Source organism: Mobula birostris, chromosome 15 (genome assembly GCF_030028105.1).
Source record: "Mobula birostris isolate sMobBir1 chromosome 15, sMobBir1.hap1, whole genome shotgun sequence".
NCBI lineage: Eukaryota > Metazoa > Chordata > Chondrichthyes > Myliobatiformes > Myliobatidae > Mobula > Mobula birostris.
In genome coordinates this window covers 39,900,514-39,917,347 of record NC_092384.1, presented here as the reverse complement: position 1 = coordinate 39,917,347, position 16,834 = coordinate 39,900,514, and the positions used below count along the sequence as shown (strand labels likewise).

Below are 16,834 nucleotides of genomic sequence, written 5' to 3'. Positions count from 1 at the left end.
AGCTTTTTAGTATCTGGTCAGGTGCTCTGTCTGGGCTGAGTGCTTTCTGTGGATTCACCATCCTGTAGGCTGTTCAGTCATCGGCTTCAGAGACTGAAATCTCAGGATAAGGTGTGTATTGAGAGTCAGGAACAGGTAAAGGTGTATGGAGAGTGGATAGGATTGGGTACAAGTGTATGGAGAGATGGTGGCTGGAAATTAAGACGGGTTTGATTTATTTATTTTCAAATCTGATATGATTCTTCCTAATCATATTGATTTTCTAAATTCTCTGGCACCAGATGCAAAAAGGAAAACTCAGTATCTGCTCTCATATTGGCATCAACTAGTGCATAGTTCCATTTCCTCCTCACCCAACTTTCTTGAATGACAAGGACATGTTCGTCTCTCTTCAGTCAGGGGACCTAACTTAAACCTGTGAAATTTTGGGGAGAAAAGAAGGACTCTCCCTAGTGAGAATTATTTGAATTCCCAGGAAACAGAATGGAAAATCCAGTAGTTTTATTGTCTTTATAACTTATAAACCCTAATTTCTAATAATACTACAATCTGAATAACTCCTTGTTTACTATTAATTCCAAACATTTTTGTAACTTTTCCCAGAATGATTGATTCAAAGTATGTATTTCATTCTGCTACTATTTTCATCTTTCCCTTATAATTTTCCTGCCTTTGCTATAAGGGACTAAAATTTACTGTTTCCTATCTCTACATTTCGCATCCCTTTAGAATTGTTAATAATCTGTTTCATCTCTTAGTGATTTATCATCATATTTCATTTTATATCTCTGTTGATCCTTTGCCCACACTTGGTATGTTTCCAACATCTTCCCATTTTTTTAAGATTATCACGGTCTTTTATTAATATTATCATTGTCTCCATTCAATTTTTTTTCTGATTGCAGTATTTCCCAAAAGTTATTAAAGTAGAATCACAGATTTTGTGTGTGTCAGAGACAAAGAAAAAAGAGAGAAACATAGATAGCAAGGGAATATGCAAGTATAGAAATATGCTCTGCATGCCCACTCATATTCTGTAAGACAGGGCCTGAGACCCTCTGAGAGACAGATAAGCAGAATGGATGCAGAAAAATCAATAGATACAGATGCAAGAGAAACAGAGAAGCAGAGAAGCAGGGAAAAGGATTATTTGAAGGGGCGAGAAAGTTTGGAAATATATCAGTGTGATTGGGTAAGGCACAAGAACAGAAAGAAATGGGAGCGAGGGAAAAAAGGAGAAAGAGAAGGCAAGATTTGAGAGAGGGGAGAAACGAGAATGAGGATGTGAAGGAAGAAAGAGAGGAATAGAGAGAATGAGAGTGAGAGAGAACATAATATTAAGAAAAGAGTTGTCGTAATTAACAGCTAAAATGAAATAGAACGAAATTAAAAATTTTTTTAAAGTGTAGGGGTAAACCAAACCCCGTAAAAGGAGTAGAGGTTCTTTCATTAAAGGCTTTTTATGTCAAGATTGTCCAGCTGTAAAAATAATGAAGTTCACTGTTCTAGTGAGTAATTAAAAGAAACCCTCTCAGATGAGTCAGATAATATGGTTGTGGCAAACCAAACAGGGTTCTTTGCTGGAAAATTTAGTGAAGTTGGACAAAGTTGCTCTGTGCTACAAAATAGACCCTGTACAATCAAAGGCCTGCTCAGTAGTTCCAGCACTGGTCCCAGATCCAGAATCTGATTGGGAAGTGTAGACCAGGGATAATTACAAAGTTAGGGAGTGGTATGGGATTCAGGGTTGACCAGCTTCAGAACAGTCAGGGTCAAGGGGTAAGTAGAAGTGTGGGGGGGGGTCCCTGAGATAGGTAAAATAATGTTGGTAAAGAGCTCAAAGCAAGGAATGGGAGAAGAATGGTTAGCATAGGGTCAACTGACATGGATTAGTGAGGGAAAGGACGGTAGCTGGTGATGCTGGAACAGTAATTGGAGGGGGTTTGAAAGTCATGAGGCGAGTTAATCATCAGAGAGTGGTAAGTGCTGAAAAGTGTTCAGGTCAGAATGCAGCTGGATTGTGGAGGTCAGGCCAACCAATAGGTTGGTAGTTGGACAGGCTCAGCTCGCCCCCTCTGTAATGGGGAGGGCTGAGCAAGATTGTGGGGGAGGGTTATGAATCACTATCTCAGCAGAAAGAGAGACAGGTCCATATGTAAAGGAAAGCTTCTTGGGATCTTTTCCGAGCAAGTCCTCTTTCAGACACATTGAAGCAAGCCCAATGAGCAGCCTGCAAGCCTTCTGCATGAATGGCCTGTGGGCTGTTCACTGATGGACATTACTTAAGTGGTATTCAGGAGTGCATTGGGCAGATTAAGGCAGACATTGGATGTCACTCAGTGTGCCCTGGCATCCACACCTTAGTGTTTAGTGAGCAGAATAAATTTAAACCATGCAGAGTGCAGTGGGGAGTTGATTTTTAGTTATTTTTCATTCCACATTGGAATCAAATCACATGACACTCAAAAACATATTGCTATACAATCTAATTACCAGGCAGGTGTTCTTACCGCCTCTTCTCCTAAATGCACCTATCCCCCTCCCCTGCCTAATAAACATGGATTATGTAAATACATCTATGAAAATAAAATGTAACAAAGAGGCAGTTTTCCATGCTTTATTAACAGAAATTATATTTCAAAATGGTATTCCAGTTAAAACTGAAGTCGCGTCAGACATGTTGTTAGATTCTGAATTTATATCAGTAAAACTGACTAAATAATAATTAAATAATAAAACCATTATAGAGATTGTATCTTCAATCACTTTATGATTTTATGATTATGAGGACTCGCAGTCCCCTTTTATTGTCATTTAGAAATGCATGCATTAAGAAATGATAAAATGTTTTTTCGGAATGATCTCACAAAAACACATGACAAACCGACTTAAGTACTAACAAAACCACATATTTATAACATATAGTTACAACAGTGCAAAGCAATACTGTAATTTGATAAGAACAGACCATGGCACAGTAAGAGTCTCAAAGTCTCTCGAAAGTCCCATTATCTCACGCAGACAGTAAACCTCCAGCGCTGCCAACTTGCTCGTGCAGCATCCTGGGAGCATCCGACCACAGTCCGACTCCTAGTCCGTCCAACTCCGAGCCTCCGAACACCTCCTGACACCAAGCACCGAGCACCATCTCTGCCGAGCGCTTCGACCCCGGCCCCAGCAACAGGGGTACGCAAAGCTGAGGATTTGGGGCCTTCGTCTCCGGAGATTCTCGATCGCACAGTAGTAACAGCAGCGAAGCAAGCAGTTCAGAAGTTACTCCAGATGTTCCTCTGCACTTCTTACGGTTGTCTCCACCAAATCTGGATTGTGCATAGCCCCTAGTTACGCATAATTGATATTCATTCGGAACAGCTGCGCACGCTGCGTTGCGCTGCCATCTTCTCCTCCCTCCTCCCTTTTTTGAAAAAGGAAGGGACAGTTATATTCCACATACACTGGTCCTGACGAAGGGTCTTGGCCCGAAACGTTGACTGTACCTCTTCCAGTGCAGAGAGACAGAGGGGTGTAAAGTGAGGGTAGAAACTAAAAGTACTATGGAGAAAAGTAAAAGTGGCAGGCCAACAAATCCAGGGCAAGCATTAAAAAGGGCCACTTTTCAGCATAATTGTATAAGGGCTAAGAGAGTTGTAAAAGAGCGCATGAAGGCTTTGTGTGTCAATGCAAGGAGCATTCGTAATAAGGTGGATGAATTGAAAGTGCAGATTGTTATTAATGATTATGATATAGTTGGGATCACAGAGACATGGCTCCAGGGTGACCAGGGATGGGAGCTCAACGTTCAGGGATATTCAATATTCAGGAGGGATAGACATGAAGGAAGGGGAGGTGGGGTGGCGTTGCTGGTTAAAGAAGAGATTAACGCAATAGAAAGGAAGGACATAAGCCGGGAAGATGTGGAATCGATATGGGTAGAGCTGCGTAACACTAAGGGGCAGAAGACGCTGGTGGGAGTTGTGTACAGGCCACCTAACAGTAGTAGTGAGGTCGGAGATGGTATTAAACAGGAAATTAGAAATGTGTGCAATAAAGGAACAGCAGTTATAATGGGTGACTTCAATCTACATGTAGATTGGGTGAACCAAATTGGTAAAGGTGCTGAGGAAGAGGATTTCTTGGAATGTATGCGGGATGGTTTTTTGAACCAACATGTCGAGGAACCGACTAGAGAGCAGGCTATTCTGGACTGGGTTTTGAGCAATGAGGAAGGGTTAATTAGCAATCTTGTCGTGAGAGGCCCCTTGGGTAAGAGTGACCATAATATGGTGGAATTCTTCATTAAGATGGAGAGTGACATAGTTAATTCAGAAACAAAGGTTCTGAACTTAAAGAGGGGTAACTTTGAAGGTATGAGACGTGAATTACCTAAGATAGACTGGCAAATGACACTTAAAGGATTGACGGTGGATATGCAATGGCAAGCATTTAGAGGTTGCATGGATGAACTACAACAATTGTTCATCCCAGTTTGGCAAAAGAATAAATCAAGGAAGTTAGTGCACCCGTGGCTGACATGAGAAATTAGGGATAGTATCAATTTCAAAGAAGAAGCACACAAATTAGCCAGAGAAAGTGGCTCACCTGAGGACTGGGAGAAATTCAGAGTTCAGCAGAGGAGGACAAAGGGCTTAATTAGGAAGGGGAAAAAAGATTATGAGAGAAAACTGGCAGGGAACATAAAAACGGACTGTAAAAACTTTTATAGATATGTAAAAAGGAAAAGACTGGTAAAGACAAATGTAGGTCCCCTGCAGACAGAAACAGGTGAATTGATTATGGGGAGCAAGGACATGGCAGACCAATTGAATAATTACTTTGGTTCTGTCTTCACTAAGGAGGACATAAATAATCTTCCAGAAATAGTAGGGGACAGAGGGTCCAGTGAGATGGAGGAACTGAGCGAAATACATGTTAGTAGGGAAGTGGTGTTAGGTAAATTGAAGGGATTGAAGGCAGATAAATCCCCAGGGCCAGATGGTCTGCATCCCAGGGTGCTTAAGGAAGTAGCCCAAGAAATAGTGGATGCATTAGTGATAATTTTTCAAAACTCGTTAGATTCTGGACTAGTTCCTGAGGATTGGAGGGTGGCTAATGTAACCCCACTTTTTAAAAAAGGAGGGAGAGAGAAACTGGGGAATTATAGACCGGTTAGCCTAACGTCGGTGGTGGGGAAACTGCTGGAGTCAGTTACCAAGGATGTGATAACAGCACATTTGGAAAGCGGTGAAATGATCGGACAAAGTCAGCATGGATTTGTGAAAGGAAAATCATGTCTGACGAATCTCATAGAATTTTTTGAGGATGTAACTAGTAGAGTGGATAGGGGAGAACCAGTGGATGTGGTATATTTGGATTTTCAGAAGGCTTTTGACAAGGTCCCACACAGGAGATTAGTATGCAAACTTAAAGCACACGGTATTGGGGGTAAGGTATTGGTGTGGGTGGAGAGTTGGTTAGCAGACAGGAAGCAAAGAGTGGGAATAAACAGGACCTTTTCAGAATGGCAGGCGGTGACTACTGGGGTACCGCAAGGCTCAGTGCTGGGACCTCAGTTGTTTACAATATATATTAATGACTTGGATGAGGGAATTAAATGCAGCATCTCCAAGTTTGCAGATGACACGAAGCTGGGTGGCAGTGTTAGCTGTGAGCAGGATGCTAAGAGGATGCAGGGTGACCTGGATAGGTTGGGTGAGTGGGCAAATTCATGGCAGATGCAATTTAATGTGGATAAATGTGAAGTTATCCACTTTGGTGGCAAAAATAGGAAAACAGATTATTATCTGAATGGTGGCCGATTAGGGAAAGGGGAGGTGCAACAAGACCCGGGTGTCATTATACACCAGTCATTGAAAGTGGGCATGCAGGTACAGCAGGCGGTGAAAAAGGCGAATGGTATGCTGGCATTTATAGCGAGAGGATTTGAGTACAGGAGCAGGGAGGTACTACTGCAGTTGTACAAGGCCTTGGTGAGACCACACCTGGAGTATTGTGTGCAGTTTTGGTCCCCTAATCTGAGGAAAGACATCCTTGCCATAGAGGGAGTACAAAGAAGGTTCACCAGATTGATTCCTGGGATGGCAGGACTTTCATATGAAGAAAGACTGGATGAAATGGGCTTGTACTCGTTGGAATTTAGAAGATTGAGGGGGGATCTGATTGAAACATATAAGATCCTAAAGGGATTGGACAGGCTAGATGCAGGAAGATTGTTCCCGATGTTGGGGAAGTCCAGAACGAGGGGTCACAGTTTGAGGATAGAGGGGAAGCCTTTTAGGACCGAGATTAGGAAAAACTTCTTCACACAGAGAGTGGTGAATCTGTGGAATTCTCTGCCACAGGAAACAGTTGAGGCCAGTTCATTGGCTATATTTAAGAGGGAGTTAGATATGGCCGTTGTGGCTACGGGGGTCAGGGGGTATGAAGGGAAGGCTGGTACAGGGTTCTGAGTTGGATGATCAGCCATGATCATAATAAATGGCGGTGCAGGCTCGAAGGGCCGAATGGCCTACTCCTGCACCTATTTTCTATGTTTTCTATAGATGCTGCCTGGCCTGTTGCATTCACCAGCGCTTTTTATGTGTGTTGCAGTGATTAATTGCTTTGAGAGGTTGATGATGAAACATATCAACTGCTGCCTGAGATGCAACTTGGATCCGTTCCAGTTTGCCTACCACCACAACTGTTCCACAGCAGTTGCCATTTCATTGGCTCATCACTGAACCCTGGAACATCTGGGCAGCAAAGATATATACATCAGGATGCTCTTTATCAAGTATTCAATATCAGTATTCAATACTATTATCCCTTCAAAACTGTTGTATATTTAATATTTCAATAATATTCAAAATATATTGTTTGATTAAGCATATTTTGTTGTCTAAATAATTAATTATGGTTAAGAAGTACGTGAATGGCATATGTCATCACACCACCGTGTGATACGCCCACACCCTGCTGAAAGTAGAGAACAAATTTAAGACTCACATCTCTTGAGCTCTTGTCTTTTTCTTCAAATTAATTTTATGGTTTGGAATTACAAAACATAACAGTGCTGATGAGAAAGTTTAAGATGAACTTGGGACAGCTACCTACCTGTTCAAGTGCAGAGAGACGTTCAGTTTAAAAAAAGGCAGAAAATGGAAGAATTCACAGGTTCATAAAACTGGGTGATAATACCATAAGGAAAGAACAGAAATGGCTGGCTGCATCAGAATGATCGACCCATTTGATTGCACAACGGATAACTGGATTTTGCATTCTGAATAGATTGAGCAGTATTTTGAAGCAGATGAAATAGCCAATGAAAAGGAAGTACCAGTCTTGCTGAGTGCATTGATCTAAAAGCATACAGTCTGATTAGAAATTTAACTGCTCCAACCAAACCAGCCAAAACGCATTCTGCTGATATCGTGAAAGTAATGCGGGAACGTTAAGAACTCAAGCCTTAGTTGATTACAGAACGCTTTAGGTTTCTTAAGCAGAATCAAAAGCAAGGGATGTCCTTTTCAACAAATGTGGTTGAATTGAAGAGATTGTCTGAGCATTGTCAGTTCAGTGATGGGGTAATGATGCACTGAGAGATCATTTAGTTTGTGTAGTTACAAGAAAGCATTAAAAAAAGCATTTCCTAAGTGAAGCACAACTCACATTTAAAAGAGCAGTTGAAATAGCTGTATCAATGGAAACAGCAGACAGAGACACAACAGAGATGCAGTCGGAAATGAGAGTGAACATGAACAAAATTGCAGCACCTAAAACAGAAAATAACCTGGCTGAACACATTAGTTACCATTGTGGGAGGGGCTCACATAGACCAGACCAGAGTCAAAGGCAAAACTTCCAGAAAATGCAACAAAGTAGGACACATACAAAGAGCATGTCAGGCAGACAAAAATAAATGGACTGCACAGAGAAGAAAAAACGATAGAAGTCAAGTTGCAGTGGCAAAAAGAGCACTAATCTTCATGCTGCTAATAAGAAACCTGATAATGATGAGAGTGATGCAGGACTGCATAGCCTTGAGATTTATAACGTGACAACTAACAACAGACAAGCAATATGACTTGCACCAGAATTGAACAGCCAATTATTTCAAATTAAATTAGACACTGGCTCAGCTGCTTCAGTCATTCCACAAAATGAGTTTGAGTGGCACTTCAAAGATATCCAACCTAGAAATTATACTGAAGAAAAGATAACACCTGTGGGAATGACATTCGTAATATTGAAATGCAAAAACCTCCATGCCACATTGAGCTTGTATTTGATAAAAACAGGAGTGGCAGCATTATGTGGCCACAATTGGCTGAGACAACTACAACTTGATTACAGACATATCCACCACCTGCATGCCACATCCCCTGTAAGAGTCAACTGAAAGATACTGGATGATGCCACAACTGTCTCCATGTTGTACGCCATGAACTGTTGTTCAACAAAGGGCAAACAGGTGTTGATGCCAACCTCTGTGCCTCTAGTTGGAAAGCCTATTGGACCAAGGAAGGACCATGCTGCTCAGAAGAAACGTGAAAGTGCCAAAAGCACCGGTCTGACTACAACAGTTTTTTTTTAGGCAGCTTATCTGAGAAAGTTACTTGCGAAATGTGGCTTGGTTTTCAGCTGGAAGAAAGCTTAAGGAGTTTCAGGAAAGTTGCAAGCATTCAGCTTTTGTGAGTATAAAGAACCAGAATCTACTCTGTGCGCATGAAGTTTATTGTATGAACTTCAAGTGGGAGACAAAATCTGATTGTAGAAGTAGATGCAAAGACCAAAGCCCAGCTGGATGAATGGAAGACCAAAAGAAAGGAGTCAATGGAGATACGAAAACAGAGGATTCATCAGATGCTGGTGTGGATGAGGAAAAAAAAGAGGAGAATTCATCTGGTAAAGGGAGCAATAGAAGGATTAATAAGAGGTTACTCCAGTGAATTAAATGCACCTTCCCAAGATCAAGATGCACACCCTAGAAAGAAGAAAAAAAGTGGGAACAAGAGGAACAAGAGTGTGAGCAGGACCAGGATTGTGAGTGAGATCATGATAGGTATTGTGAGAGAACCAATAAAGAGAAGGAAAGAAACTAGAACCAGAAGAGGAGCACAGATGTAGATCTCAAGAGAGAAGCCGAGAAAAGGAGAAGGTAGGTGTCCAGGTTGTCAGAATCACTTCCTGAAGTCTCACAGTCAACTCCTACAACCACTACAGAGGAGGCCTCAGAACCTGAGATTGCTTCCACTGCCTCAAGTCTCACCTACCAAGTAAAGTGACCTCCATTGTCAGGAAAAACGTATCCCAAAAGAATAAGAAATTCTCCACAGCAATTAAATCTTTTGCCTGAATGGGACAATTTAAAATCTACTATGCTGTGGATGTCTATATGGTAGTTGTATTATATAGTGTACAGTACATATAGTATATGTGTGTTAGTTGAGATGCATTCTACTGTATGTTGAGTTGGTGTTGTAGGCTGAGTCAGCATTTAAGAGGGAGATTGAAAATCTGGCTGAGTGATGGCATTACAACAATCTCTTACTCAATGTCAGCAAAACCAAAGAGATGATTATTGACTCCAGGAGGAAGAAATGACATCAAAAACTTTGACAAACTTCTATAGGTGTGTGGTGGAGAGTATATTGACTGGCTACATCACAGCTTGGTTTGGAAACACCAATGCCTTGAACAGAAAAGCCTCCAAAAATTAGTGGATACCACCCACTCTATCATTGGTAAAACCCTCTACATGAAACATTGTCACAGAAAAGCAGCAACCATTATTAGGAATCCCCACCACAGAGGTCATGCTCTCTTCTCGCTGTTGCCATCAGGAAGAAGGTACAGGAGCCTCCGGACTCACACCACTAGGTTCAGGAACAGTTATTACTCCTCAACCATGAGGTTCGAGAATCAAAGGGGTTAACTCACTTGCCCTATCACTGAACTGTTCCCACAATATATGGATTCACTTTCAAGGACACTTCATCTTATGTTCTCGATATTTGTTTATAGGCATCCGTTGGTCTCGTGAGACCATGGATTTACGTCTTGGAAGGTTTCCAGGGTGCAGCCCTGGGCAAGGTTTTATGGAAAACTGGCAGTTGCCATGCTGCAAGTCTCCCCTCTCCACGCCACCGATGTTGTCCAAGGGAAGGGCATTAGGACCTATACAGCTTGGCATGAGTATCGTCTCAGAGCAATGTGTGGTTAAGTGCCTTGCTCAAGGACACTACACGCTGCCTCAGCTGAGGCTCAAACTAACGACCTTCAGATCACTAGACCGATGCCTTAACCACTTGGCCATGCTTATTTATTATTATTATTTCATTTTTTTTCTTTTTGTATTTGTACAATTTGTTATCTTTTTCACATTTGTTGTTCGCCCTGTTAGAGCAGTCTTTCATTGATTCTATATTGGTTATTGGATTTATTGAGTCTGTCTGCAGGAAAATGAATCCCAGGGTTGTATATGGTGACATATATGTACTTTAATAATCAGTTTATTTTGAACCTTGAACTTTGAAACTGGTCAAATTAAAAGAGAACCAAGACTATGGTATGATAACAGGCATTTTATTCTGAAGGAATTTAATTATAAGAGGTACTAAGAAAGATTTAAACCTAATGAAGGATGAGGTTGATTCCAGAGATGAAGTGGGGTGGGGGTTAACTTATGAGGAGAGATTGAGTTTTCTGGGACTATACTCACGAGAATTCAGAAGAATGAGAGGATATCCTATAGAAACATATAAAATGATGAAAGGTATAGATCAGATAGAGGCAGGAAAGTTGTTCCTAATGGTAGGTGAGACGAGAACTAGGGGATATAGCCTGAAGATTGGAGAATAGATTTAAGATGGAAATGAGGAGAAACTTCTTTTCTCAGAGAATAGTGAATCTGTGGCATTCTCTGCCTAGTGAAGTGGTAGAGGCTGCCTCATTAAATATATTTAAGGCACAGTTGGATAGATTTTTGCATAGCAGAGTAGTTCAGGGTCATGGGGACAAGGCAAGAAGGTGGAGCTGAGTCTACAGCCGGATCAGACATGATTTTATTGATGGCAGAGCTGGCTTGATATACCTGTTGACTAATTTTGCTCCTATTTCACATGTTCTCATGCTGTTTATTTGCTTTATGTAATACAATTTTAATGGTGAATGGTTATTGAAGAAAATCATAGATTTATTAGAACAATCACAAAGTCTGAGGCATTACTTCCAGATCTTCTGTGCATGGAGGCGCATACTGTAGACTTGTGTAATATCGGCTTTCCGCACTACGGTCTGCAATTTATGTCTGAATGCAACATCCAAGATTTTCATCCAGTTGGACATGGCTTATGGATGGCAGAGGCAACAGCAGGTCTTTGTAGCACATGCGAGGGCTAATTCATCATTGGTTAAATGTGCCAGACTGAGCACTTGAACATTACTTTGATCTTTGCACCTGTCAACCTAATTATGAACCTAGTCATCCCCTGGATGACTGAAAACAGATCAACCCAACATTTTCAATCATAACACCTGCATCTCGCATCTTCACAGCCACTCTGCCCCCTCACCCACGTTTTCACCTCGTTGACATGGAACTCCCACACCCAAGCCTTGGTGTCACTGCTTTGACATGATTCCTGCCTGATCAGCATTTTTCAAAGGGGAACTGTGCAATGTAAATTCCCCTCATGGTACTGACTTTTCAAGGTATATTCTGATACACTTGGCCTTGTGTCCAATAGAATTTTGCAACAGCGGCTCCTCAGAAAAAAAATTATTGACTTGCATTCACCAATGATTTAATATGCAGTTAAATTAATTATTAAAAATGTTGTCCAGTTAACATTTCTCTTAAATGTTGAAATCTAATCCACATCCACCACTTCCGCTGGCATCTTGTGACACATTCTCACCAGCCTCTGAGTGAATAAGTTCCCGCTCATGTTCCCTTAAATATTTCACCTTTCACCCTTGACTCATGACCTCCAGTTCTAGCCTCACCCATTCTCAGTGGAATGCTTACATTTGCCCCATCTATACGCCACATAATTTTGTATACCTCTATAAAATCTCCAATCATTCCCTACACTCTAGTGTATAAAATCCTAGACTATTCAACCTTTTCCTATAACTCAGGTTCTGAAGTACTGGCAAAATTCTTGTAAACTTTCCCTGCACTCCTTCAATCTTATTGACATCTTTCCCATATGTTAGTGACCTAAACTGCACACAGTATTCCAATTTAGGCCGCACCAATGTCTAATGCAATATCAACAAAACATCCCTACTCCTGTATTCAATACTTCGATTTATGAAGATCAATGTGCCAAAGGATTTATGACCCTAGTAAGTGTATTTATTTATTTATGACACCACTTTCAAGGAATTATGGATCTTTATTCAGAGAGCCCTCTGTTCCACCACACTCCAGAGTCCCCTACCGCTCAACATGTAGGTCCTTCCATGGATGTCCGCCCAAAGCACAACACCTCACACTTGCCTGCATTAAATTCCATTTGCTATTTTCAGCTCATTTTCCAGCTGGTCCAGATCCCGCTGAAAGTTTTGATAGCCTTTCTCGCTGCCCACTGCATCAGCAATCTTAGTGTCATCCAAAATTTGCTGATCCAGTTTACTACATTATCATCCAGATCATTGATTATAGATGACGAACAGCAATGGTTCCAGCATAGATTCCTGTGACACACCATTAGCCACAGGCCTCCAGTCAGAGAGGCAACCATCTGCTACCACTCGTAGGCTTCTCCCACGAAGCGATTGTCTAATCCAATATGCTACCACATTCTGAATGTCAAGCAACTGAATCTTCTTGACTAGCCTCCCATGTGGGACCTTGTCAAAGTCCATGTAAACAACACTCACTACTTCACCTTCATCAACTTTCCTGATAACTTCCTTGAAAATCTCTGTAAGACCTACCATGCACAAAGCCACGTTGACTGTCCCTAATCAGTCCCTTTCTATGCAAATACATATATATCTGGTCCCTTAGAATACCTTCCAATAACTTACCCACTAATGATTTCAGGCTCACCAGCCTATAATATTCTGGTCTACTCTTAAAGACTTCCTTAAACAATGGAACAACATTAGCTATCCTCCAAACCATCAGCACTTCGCCTGTGGCAGAGAACATGTTAAATATCTCTGCTAGGACCCCTGTAATATCTGCACCAGCCTCCCACAAGGTCTGAGGGAACACCTTGTCATGTCCTGTGTATTTATCCATTCTAATTTGCCTCAAGGCAGCAAACACCTCCTCCTCTATATACAGTCCAAAACCTCATTGCTGCGTTTTATCACTTCTATAGACGCTATGTCCATTTCCTACTTGAAGTTTTCCCCACCTCTTTGAGCTCCATGCATAGATGACCACTCTGATCTTCCAGATGACCGATTTTGTTCCTTGTTATCTTTTTGCTTTTAATATATCTGTAGATGCCTTTGGGATTCTCCTTCACCTTGTCTGCTAGAGCAGCCTCCTGCCTCCTTTTAGCTTTCATGATCACCTTCTTTAGTGTTTTCTTGTATGTCTTGTACTCCTCAAGTACCTCATTTGCTCCTTACTGACTATACCTGCTATATATCTCCTTCTTCTTAATCAGGGCCTCAATATCTCTCAAAAACCAAGGTTCCCCAAACTTGTAATCCTTGCTTTTTATTCTGACAGTAACATACAAACTCTGTACTCTCAAAATTTTCACTTTTGAAGGCCTCCTACTTACTAAGTACAATATGCTAAGCCAAGAAACAACCTGTCCCAGTCCACACTTGCCAGATCCTTTCTGCTACCATTAAAATCAGCCTTTCTCCATTTTAGAATCTCAACCCCAGGACCATACCTATTCTTCTCCATAATTGTCTTGAAACTAATGGCATTATGATCACGAGATGAAAAGTGTTCCCCTGCACAAATTTCTGTCATCTGCCCTGTCTCATTCCATAATAATAGATCCAGTATCACACTTTCTCTGGTTGGGAACTCTAGTTATTAATCAAAGAAACCTTCCTGAACACATTTGACAAACTCTATCTCATCCAGGCTTTTTACATTTTGGGAGCCCAAAATGTGGAAAGTTAAAAGCACCTGCTACCACAATCTTATATTTCTTGCAAGTCTGCGATCTCGCTGGAAATGAAAAACCCATTGCTGCAGCTTCGCTCGCCACATGTTGTAACATGGACACAGATAGATGCTCATTCCACCATAGCTGAACGCTGACAGTAGACTCATATGTTAGGTAAAGGTATTGAAAACAGGAGCAGGAATAGAATATTCAGCCTTTCGAGATTGAGCCATCCGTCACCATCATGGCTGTTCATCCATTTCACAAGTTCTTACCCTTTCTCCAGATCTCTAAACCCTTTTAGCTTCCAGAACTTCATTTGTCTCCTCCCTGAATATACTTAGTGACCTGGCCTCCAATGTCTTCTGAGATTATTTGTGATTAATATACTGTTGCCGATAAGGAGCTCCTGCTTCCCATTGATAAAAATGGGAGATCCCAATAATTCTTATGATCAAACTCTGATTAAATTTGAGTAATGATGTGCATATAAGGTGTTGTATGGGCAAGAGCCATCTTCAAACGGAAAGTGTTGTTTTGACACTTTGACAGGTTAGGATAGAGCAACATACAGTATATGTAGGCAACAGACATGATGTCCTGGCTTTCAGACACTGTAGCAGGGGTGCTTTTAAGATAACAGAGCTTGGAAATGTGGCTTCCATGAAAAGTAATTCAGCGTGTAAGGAGAGAAGTGGAAGAGAGATTAGGGCCACTGGATTCGCTCACAGAACCAGGCTTCAGAGCTTATAGAAGTTTACTGTCATGATAAGACCTTCTCTCCTATCTCTCTTACTCTGAGCACAACCTGGCAGGCTGTCCTGCAGATAGGAGCCTTCCCAATTCATAAAAGCAATGGGCTTATTTGCAGGAATAATGATAGGTAATACAGCACCGAATTCTGGAGTGAGCACAGCTGCTACCTGTAAAACGTTAAATTATAGCAGGTGAATTTGCTTCAAATACAGCAGAAGTTGACTATTTCTTTCACTGTTCAACCCATGATTTGTGGTTGAATTTCAGTTAGAAATTACGGCAGCGTAGACTGATATGAAACATGTTTAAACTGTAATTGCATCAATAGAAAATAATTTTTTTAATTAATTTTTTTTGTTTCTGAGCAGTATGATAGCGTTTCACTTTACAGTGCCTGCTGTAAAATAGGAGTTCAATTCCCGCTGCTGTCTATAAGGAGTTTGTACATTCTCCTCATGACCATGTGGGTTTCCTCTGGGTACTCCAGTTTCCTCCTGCACTCCAAAAAAGATATGGTTATGGTTAGTGAGTTGTGTGCATGCTATGATGGTGCTGGAAGTGTGGCGACAATGGCAGGCTGCCCAGTCCCACCAAATCCTCATTAATTTGCTTTGATGCAAACAATGTATTTCACTGTATGTTTTGACATGCATGGGACAAATAAAGTTAATTTCTAATCTCTTTATCTATGTTTTTGATTGAAAAATCATAAAAGTAAACATCTATCATTAACTTGGTGATTTTCTATTCACAATATTTAGCACATTATTGCTCAGTTCTGAGCAAAGGCCCTAGATCTGAGATGCTAACTTTTTCTCCTTCCACATCTGCTCCTTGACCTCCTGAGCGTTTCTGGCATTTTCTGTTTTATTTCACATATCCAGCAGCTGTAAATAATTTTTTGATATTCTCTCACTATCACCCTGTTTAGACAAAAAGACTTGACTAATATGAATAACAATGCTATATCATAAGATTCTAGAAATTGACCCCTAATGTTAAATAGGTTAAAGTATATAAAATAAATTAGATCAATATTGCCAGTAGGAAATAGCCAGCATGCACACATTCTAAATATTTTGTTTTTGTCATTTGTTATTTCCTTTCTTCAGAGTCCTGCATGAAAAAAATATTCATGTCTGGATTTATATACTCTTCTGAAGGTTATGGGGAAATTTCCATTATGTACAAGTTTCTTTCACTCAAACAATTTAATTTTGTTTTCTTGCTCAATTTCATTCAGCATTGTTTCTGCAAAATGCTACTCATAAGAAATATACACTTATTGTTCCAGTGACAGCCAACATGACATTAATAGTTTAGCCACTGTCAGACTCACCACTTCTGCTTGAATTGCTCTGTGTAGGTCTCTTCTTTGCCGTTTGATCTCTGCTTAAATCACCACTGAAATAACCAGTACTTTCTTGGGTTGAGAGATTCCTATTTAAATGACAATCTGCAAGGGTTATGTATCCAAAAGGAGCCTCATTTTCAATCTACTCATTTCAAAGTTCATTTTGGGCAATAACTATTCTGTACAAAGGTGTGAAGCTCATGAAAACAAGAATTGACACCCTCAGATTTAAAGGAGTATTGTCATCAGTAAAAGCTGATTCAATGTGATTTTTGTCACTCCTTATGCCTGTCAAAGTAGGAATCCTTTTCACAGAGACTTTAGCTTTGAATCCTCTTTCTTTACTGTATTATCTCTGACTTGGCAAATGTGACATTTTTCCTGTTGTTCCTTCACTGGGTTCAAGAGGTCCAGTGTAAATGTTCTGTAATTCGTTGGCAAATAATCAGGTCACAGTGCAAGCTAACTTGTTGACAAAAATAAAGGACACAGGCAGAGTGCCAATGGGGTAATCAGTCATGCGTCTGAACTCCTCATACTATGAGACCCATTGCCAGACCCCCGGGCCAGCACCACAGCAAATCCAGTTGTGCGTTGGCTGACTGATTACTGCAATGCTGTTACACAAAGC

The 16,834-nt window shown here is 40.9% G+C and overlaps 1 protein-coding gene across 2 annotated transcripts in view; it reads right to left on the bottom strand.

Annotated features, from left to right (window-relative positions):
* The window catches only part of abcc12 (ATP-binding cassette, sub-family C (CFTR/MRP), member 12), a 127,055-nt gene extending 110,789 nt beyond the window's left edge, over positions 1-16,266 (bottom strand). For both annotated transcript variants that reach the window (XM_072279630.1, XM_072279631.1), the window contains exon 1: positions 16,189-16,266. The gene's annotated coding sequence lies outside the window, so the exon portion shown is untranslated. The remainder of the gene's footprint in view (positions 1-16,188) is intronic.
* Positions 16,267-16,834: the final 568 nt, after the last annotated feature.